This window comes from Euprymna scolopes, chromosome 27 (genome assembly GCF_053919585.1).
Source record: "Euprymna scolopes isolate OS-2025 chromosome 27, ASM5391958v1, whole genome shotgun sequence".
Taxonomy (NCBI): domain Eukaryota; kingdom Metazoa; phylum Mollusca; class Cephalopoda; order Sepiida; family Sepiolidae; genus Euprymna; species Euprymna scolopes.
Window position 1 is genome coordinate 62,455,927 of NC_136508.1, and position 9,323 is coordinate 62,465,249.

Genomic DNA, 9,323 nt, shown 5'->3' on the forward strand with positions numbered 1-9,323 from the left:
GCATGGGGAGCGGTATATAAAAAATTTTTTTAAATATTTTTAAAATATAATTATCCACTGACACGTGTTTCGTCGTCTACGTCGTCTAGATTCAGCCACTCTGATGAGTCGTAGACGACTAAACACGTGTCAGTGGATAATTATATTTTTAAAATAATATATATATATATATATATATATATATATATATATATATATATATATATATATATATATATATATATGCTCTTTATTTGTTGATAGTAGAACCTCTACGCGGTTAAGAGGAGCAATTCATAAATCAAATTAAAAAGATGAGGAATAAACGTTACATGGAACTTTATTTAATCACTAGGTCAAAAAGGACGAATATGAGAGGAAAATTGAAAATAACATGTTTAGGCCATGACATTTCGAAGCTAAATTTGTCCGAAAAAGATAAAAGCCGGCACTGTAACACTACGTAGGTATATAATAGAAAACTGCCTTAGAGCATTTAGATTATGAATTAAACAAAACAAAAAAAGTAAAAACAAAAGTAAAAAAAAAATATTACATGAATTAAATGGAATTGTTTAAAAAAAAAAAAAAAAAAAGGACGGTGTTAAGAAACAAGAAGTATTGGTACGGAATGAGGTATAAACGTGGGGCAGGGGGGAATAGGAAAGAAAATATGGATGAGGAATTCAAAAAGAGAGAAGCATATGATAAAATAGGTAGCGAGAAATATATAAAAAAAATAGTAGAAAAAAAAGATAAAGCAAATTTTAAACAAGGAAAAAATACTCCAACCAAAAAGTAATCCGGATGTGACGACAATAGTTAAGTAGAAGTTGATTCGAAAATAAACTCCAAAGCCACAAATTTTCCGTAAGCTATTCCTCAATAGAAATCCAGGTTGGACGGCATTAGTCCAATAATAATCGATTCGAAAATAAAATCCAGTGGAAGGATTTTTTTTAATAGAAAACGCTCAAGACAAAGCAAGAAACCACTTTATGTAAGGAGCTAACAAAAAATGAAAGCGAATTATTGCAAAGACAAGAGATGCCTATTGACCTTAGTCTTGAAAAAATCAAGGTGATAAGTGGAAGAAAAACAGTGAGCAAGAAGAGAGTTCCACAACGTTACAGTCCTTGAAAAGAAGGTACTGAAATAGGAAGCTGTATTACAATGAGGTATTAAAACAGCGAATTGATGGAGACCACTAGACCAACGAGTCAAACGAGCTGGAACAAAGGAAGCAGGGAATAGATCAGACAATTATAAGGTAATCCTCAAGCAAATCTCAGAGGTCATTAAACGCTTCGAGGATTGACTCCTCTTCAGATGAGAAGCATTTAGCTTTGAAATGCCATGGCTTGAAAAGATTCTATTCCATTTTCCTCTGATTTTCATTATATATATATATATATATATATATATATATATATATATATATATATATATATATATATATATATATATATATATAAAGGACTTCGGGTGGTACGCTTTCGTTTCTTTGACTTTCTTCACCTAACATATTTTCTAGTAAAAAAAAAAAAAATGATTGGCTAATAAATTCCAAAAGTTAAAACTTTTCATCAATTCATGTCGCAAATAAATTCTCGGATTTTTTTTTATTTTTTTTTTTTTTTTGTACACGCGCTTTTAATATTTTAATAGTTCTGCTCAAATTTACTAGTAAAAATAATTCGCCAACAAAATTAATCTATTGCCAGTGCGAGCTGACTATCGTGTTTTCTGTAAACTCAGTTTGTAAAGTTGCTTCTACATATGCAAATTTATAATGGAAACTCCGAACTCAGTTTCCAACTGTAATTACACTGTTTTATTAAATATCTTGACTATTACGTGCTTGTGTAAGTTTTTGTCTGAATTCTCGTTCGATTTTGTCTAATCGATTTTGTCTCACCGATTTTGTATGTCTAATTTTATTTTTTAGTTTTGCGTTTGTTTCTACAATACACAAGTTTTGTTCCGAAAACGGCAACATTTTTCCCAATGTAAGTCTCTGAATCAATTATATAGTTTGGGGGGTAATTTTTTCTGAATTTTTTATAGTTCACTCGTTTGGAAAATGTTGGTATTCTTTTCTCTCTTTGTGTTTGCTTTCGAGTTTCGCAAGAACTCTACTTTTCGGTATTCGTTTCTATTATTTCTTTACCATGGGCATATATAACGTATTTAAAATCATTTGCCGACAATTCCGCTAGTCTAAAGTCGTTACAGTGCTTGTTTACGACCTATAAAAACACTAAATAATCTTCGTCGTCTCACTTAGCCAGATTAAAACATTTCCACCTTTTGTGTCACACTGGCGTATTGAACTGAAAAGTTCTCATTAACTCCGTGTGTTTTTTGTTTGTTTTTTGTTTTTTTTGCTTTGTTTTTTGTTTTTCTTTGGGGGGGTATCGTACGTAGTCTAAGAATTTGCTGTGTTCAACAGTTCCTAACTTTTCTAAAAGTAGTCAGACTTGTTCGCAATCGACATTGAAAAGTCCTTCATGTCTTTTAAAGAAGCGTCTTTATCGGGAACGTAGGCAAAGGTCTTCATCGGGTTCCATATACGAGACGTATCTGCGTTAAAAACAATAAAATATAAGCATATGAAGTTAATGTTAATATTATTCTTTTGTATTTAGTCTTTATCTTCGCCCTACTTTCGGGAGAAAAAACATGACTAAAAACATAAGGTCGAGAACCGGCAAGTTAACACGCTTATATTTCCTATTAAATATTAGATTCTTTGAGCGTGAATAGATAAGCACAAATAAATTATTAGGGAACTAATTTCGCAACTGTATTTCCTATAAATAATTTATGTCATCGATAGTAAAGTTTGTGAAAAATATTATTAAGGAGAGTCAAGTTTAGTTTAATTGCGCATGCGCATTCTGGGTCCAACTCTCTTCTTGATCTACATTAACGATCTTAGATCATTAGTAGATATTTTTGCTGACGACACTACCATCTATGTTAGCACATCAAAGACCGCAAACGACCAAGTTTTTTCTGATTCTCTCTCCTCGGATTTTGAGCATGTGGTACAATGAGGAAAAGGTGGTTCGTTACTTGTAATGCATCTAAAATCAAGTTTCTATCTTTACATCATCAACGTTCTTACCTCCATCTGGCATCAATTTTTTTTTTTTGTTACATAGGGGTCACCGCTTATCAAGGCTCGAAGGCCACTCAGGGATAAGGGTTATTGCGTGTACAGTAATCAATGAGATAGTATTGTAGTAATCATTAGTATTGGGGGTTTTGATAGAGTGTCTTACTTAAGGGGGCGGTTTGTCAGGAGTTTGTTTCTGTTGGACTTGAAGACGTCCAAGTTGTAGTCAGGTGGGAAACAGGCAAGCGGCAGAGAGTTCCACTGGCGTGCAGTTCTAAGAAAGAAGCTTTGCTCATGAAATCTACGTTTGGATTTAGACACAGATAAGGAGTGGGGAAAATTATTGACAGTAGTTTCAGCCAGACGGGTGTTTCTCGTGAAAGATTGGCGAGGGGGGGGCGAGGGATTGGAGCTCAGACGAGCCCCTGCCATGGAAATAAGAATAAAACGAAGACAGGTTCGCAACGTCTCTTCTGTGGGAGAGAGGTTGCAGGGAAGAGAAAAGGGCATCCCCCACTAAGCCACGAAGTCTATTTTGTACTCTGTCAAGGCAGGATAGGCTGTTTTTAGCAGCTCCTGCCCAGATATGGCAGCAGTACTCCATCCTTGGACGTACTTGGCTTTTATACAGATAGAGAATTGCATTAGTAGTGAGATATCATCTGGAGCGATAGAAGGATCCCACCATTTCCCTAGCGTCCCTGGAAATAGATTTTATGTACGTGTTCTATTTCAGATCAGGAGTAAAGGTCAAACCCAGAAGCTTGTCAAAACATGGAGCCTCCCCAAGATGAGAGCCATCCATTTCAATTGATGCTAAATGGGGATCAGAGCGTTGATGATGTAAAGATAGAAGCTTGGTTTTGGATGCATTAAAAGTAACCGGCCACCCCTTCCCCCATTGTACCATGCGCTCAAGATCAGAGGAGAGAGAATTAGAGAGGACTTTGTCATTTACGGCCTTTAATATGCTGCCATAGATGGTCGTGTCATCAGCGTAGATGTCAACAAATGATTTAAGGATGTGTTTTGGGATATCATTGATGTAGATCAGGAAGAGAGTTGGGCCCAGGATGGACCCCTGGGGGACTCCAGCATTAATACTGTAGGCCTCGGATTTCTGCCCATCAACCTCTACTCTTATGAACCTATCAGAGAGAAATGATTTAATGATTGAGAAAACATTTCCAGTAATACCGTAGCTGGAAATCTTGTGAAGTAGGCCCTTATGCCATACCTTATCGAGGGCCTTTGATATGTCATGAGCAATTGCCCTGGAAAGGAAACCTTTGTCAAGAGATTCACTAATCCTATGTGATATAACTGTTAGCACATCTGCAGTAGATCTTGCAGAGTGGAAACCATATTGTGTGCCACTAAGAAGGTTGTTTCTGTTGAGGTGGTTGACTACTTCTTTATTTAATATGGATTCCAACAACTTACTCAAGACACACAGGAGACTTATTGGTCTGTACTGAGAGGGAGATGACTTGTCACCTGAATTCTTAAATACAGGGCATACTGATGAGGTTTTCCAGCGTGTTGGAAAGCACCTCTCCTTAAGGCAACGCTTAAACAGTTTTGTAAGTATGGGGGCAAGTTCTTGTTGAAGCTTTTTCAGCACTATAACTGGAATGCCATCAGGGCCAGTTGCTTTACTGGAATCAAGGTTCTTGATTAGCTTGGCGACCTCATGCACAGATATTTGTATGTTGCATAGCGTGTTGTCTGTAAATACAGGGAGTTGATGGTCATTGTCGCATAGGGTAGAATTAACTGCAAAGTTCTTGGCAAATAGTCTGGCCTTGTCTGATGCTGACGAGATGACCTCAGGGCCATTGATGATAGTTGGGATAGAACGCACACTTCTGTTCAAGATCCTGTTTGCTATTTGCCAGAACTGGTGGGAACCAAACTGCTGCTCAGCTACTTTGGATTTAACAGACTGAGCATATAGCTCTCTTGCATGTTTTATTACTCTTTTACAGTGGTTGCTGGCAGTCCTGAAAGCAGCTTTAGTCTCAGTACATCTATTACATTGGTAGCTATGGAAAAAGTGATTTCTGTGTGCGATGGTAGCAGCACATTCAGGGGAGAACCATGGCTGGCTGTTAGGTTTTTGCTGGAATTTTTTGGATGGTATGAATCGCTCTATGCCTACAATTAACCATTCGGTCAGGTCTGAAGGACACATCCTTTTTAAACATGGAATGCAGAGGTACGTCAGATATGAATTTACGGAAGCTATCCCAGTCAGCCATAGGGTATCGATATACAGTACGGTGAAGAGGTACGTCTGAAGACTTATTACATTTCATTTTTATCTTAACTGCTACAACAGAGTGGTCAGTGGATCCCAGAGGAGATAGAACAAAACATGAACACAGCTCAGGGGAAGTTGTGAGGAAAAGGTCTAGAAGGCTTGCATATTGACCGGGTGTATCGGGCACACGGGTGGGTTCGTGAACAATCTGAGTGAGGTCATAGGCAATGGCAAAATCATGACAAAACCTCCCCTCATCATCGGTTTTATTTGAGTGGGTCAGCCATTTCACATTATGGACATTGAAGTCACCGCAAATGTGAATGTTAGCCGAAGGATGAGCAGACAGGATGTGGTCAATTTTCTCAGATATACTCTTAAAGATAGTAACCCCACTGTTGTGGGGGCGATAGAGGGCAAATATAAATGCAGTGGTGTAAGCTAGTGCAACCCAGAAACACATATAAGGTTAATTAGGGTCTTCTCCGGAGATATCCCTACCACATGGAAAGCCATCTTTGATGTAGGCACATATTCCATGCCCATGACGATCTTGGGGGTCAGATTTAGATGTTAAGTTGGAGTATCCTTTAATTATGAATTCATCTAGAGAAGTGGTTGGCCCTATGCCAGTTTCACTTAGTCGTCTCCTGTAATTGTGTTTCAACCTTTGGAAGGTTGGAACGTAGACCCCTGATCTTAGAGAAAGAGACCTGGTAGTAGGGGTCTACGTTGGTGGATGGGGTTCTTGGTTTATTCGTGTTTCATTTTTGGAGATTTGTCATGATTGAGGTTTTGGGGTTTATGGAGCAGGTCGGTAGACTTGGTTGGAGCAGGACAGAGAGGGAAAATAAGAGAGAAAAAGACAATAAATTTTTTTTTTTTTTTTTGTGGCACATAATAAGGTAAAGCCGTAACAATTACCCACTAGTATGGCATCGAGATGCCCTACCAGAAACTATTGTATGGTCCAGAATCCATTCACCAAATGGCAATACAGCAGCCCCGGTACTTTGCACCTGCTGATAGGACAGCCTCCTTAGTGGTTAATCCAAGGTTCGGGTCCCTGACTATCAGGCGGGTAACATCAGCCCAGATGAAACGTTTACCTCCAGCACCCTTACTAGTGACATGACCACAAGGATAGACACAGAAACAGAAATTTTCCGACATCTCAGGCTACTTTTTACAAAGTACTACCGACCTAGAAAGCAGTATTTTCTTCACCCTTTGTCAGAAAAATCACACATTGGAAATGAGGACTGAAGGACAAAAAAGGAGAAGCGAGAGTTACTGGAGCTGCCGATAACACATCCACATGCATTATCTACTCTCCATTGAAAAAAATAAAAATAAATAAATAAATAAAATAGAATAAAAGGTGAGAAGGACTTATTAATATCTACTTAGTATAAGTCCGTTGCCCCATTCCCGGCTTAGGATAGTACTTGAAGATAGTCTCCCCTCCCATGTTAATGCATTGATATTTTGTCTTTATCTAGGTCGAACTGGGATGTTAAACTGTTCCAGCTCCACCCCATAATAAATATGCTGTAATGGAACTTTTATCAAATTGAAAAAGTCTGGTTATTTTTAACTCGTTTAAAAAGCTGGTTAAGAAGTCATACCTTTAGGGTTATGTATTAACTTTAGCTGGAAGTAATGTATACTTTAGAAGAAGAAAAAATACAAAAACGCCGCATGTTTTTGAGTTCAGATAATATGCAAATATAATTTGGGAAATGTTCAATTTCATGGGAGACTTCTTTTTTTTTTTCGTTTTAAATATAAGAAAACGTATTGGTTAATAAAAGTATTTTTGACAAAAAAAGATTTAGGACAAATATTCAGGATTAAAGTCAAACCTGTAATAAGGAAAAATAAAAAATAAAAAATAAAAAACCAAACATGTTAGTGTTTTTAGATTAGTAGGCTGCAAAAGTTATGAACAGAAAAGTTTCTTAGCTTTTGGGACCGTAGCGTTTTTTTTTGTTTTGTTTTTTTTACATAGGCGTCACCACTTATCAAGGCTGATAGGCCACTCAAGGATAAGGGTTGAAGAGTGTAGAGTAGTCAAAAGGACAATATAGTAATCGATAGTAATGGAAGTTCGGTAAATTTGTTAACTTAAGTGGAACGGCTCATCAGAAACTTGTTCACGTTGGACTTGAAGACAACCATATTATAGACAGCTGGAAAGCAGGAAAACGGAAGACAATTCCACAGGCGTGCAGTTCTAAGAAAGAAGCTTTGATCATGGAATCTATGTTTAGGTTTAGGTACAGATAAAGAGTGGGGAAAATTATTGATAATGTTTTCAGCTAGTCTAGTGTTTCTTGTAAAAGTTTGGCGAGGGGGGACCATAGATTGAAGCTCAGTCGAACACTTTCCATGAAAATAACGATAAAGCAGACACAAACTCGCAACATCTCTTCTGTGAGATAGAGGTTGCAGCAAAGAGAAAAGGACATCTCCTAAGAGGCTACGAAGTCTATTTTGAACCCTATCAAGGCAGGCCAAGTCCTTTCTAGCAGCTCCTGCCCATATGTGGCAACAGTATTCCATCCTTGGACGTATCTGGCTCTTATATAGATAGAGAATTGGATCAGCAGTGAGATATCTACTGGATCGATAGAAAGATCCCACCATTTTCCAGCGGCCTTGGCAACAGATTTGATGTACGTATTCCATTTAAGATCAAGAGTAAAGGTCAAGCCCAGAAGCCTGTCAAAAATTGAGGCCTCCCCAAGACGAGAGCCATTCATTTTAATTGATGCCAGATGGGGATCAGAACGTTGATGATGTAAAGATAGAAGCTTGGTTTTAGATGCATTAAAAGTAACCAGCCACTCCTTTCCCCATTGTACAACGTGATCAAGATCAGAGGAGAGAGAATCGGAGAGAACTTGGTCGTTTACTGTCTTAGATGTGCTACCATAGATGGTAGTGTCGTCAGCAAAAATGTCTACGAATGATGTAAGGATGTGATTTGGAAGATCATTAATGTAGATCAGGAAAAGAGTTGGGCTCAGAGGTTCAACTTAGCTTGGAAGCGATAGCTTAAAGAGGACGAATGCTAGCCAGTCAGTCAGTCTGCTTTTATGCCGATATTTAAAGTGAGGTGAATGGCTCTCACCTTGGGAAGACTTCATGTTTTGACAAGCTTCTGGTTTTTACCTTTACTCCTGACCAGAAACGTACATAAAATCTGTTGCTAAGGTTGCTGAAAATATAATGCGATCTTTCTATTGATCCAGTAGGTATCTACCTGCTGATGCAATAATCTATCTATATAAGAGCCAGATACGTCCAAGGATGGAGTATTGCTGTCACATCTGGGCAGGAGCTGCTAGGAAGATCTTATCCTGCCTTGACAGAGTTCAGAATAGACTTCGTACACTAGTGGGGGATGCCCTTTTCTCTTCCCTGCTAACTCTTTCTCACAGAAGAGACGTCGTGAGCCTGTCTCTGTTTTATCGTCATTTTCTATGGTCCCACCTCGCCAAACATTCCCGAGAAACACTCGTTTGGCTGAAAACACTATCAATAATTTCCCCCATTTTATCTGTGGCTAAACCTAAACATAGATACCATGAACAAAACTTCTTTCTTAGAACTTCACACCTGTGGAACTCTCTTCCGTTTACCTGCTTTCTAGCTGACTACAATATGGCCATCTTCAAGTCCAATGTGAACAAGTTCTTGATGAGCCGTTCCTCTTAAGTAATCCAATTTTACCAAATCTACACTTCTAACGATATTGTCCTTTTGACCACTGTACACTCTTTAAACCTTATCCTCGAGTGGCCTCTGGGCCTTGATAAGTGGTGATTCCCTTGTAAAATAAATTTAATTAAACTGCCTATATCTCTACAAAGCCACCATTCACCCATGCATGGAGTTTTGTTGTCACATCTGGGCTGGTGCATCTACCACTACTCTCTCTCTCTCTCTCTCTCT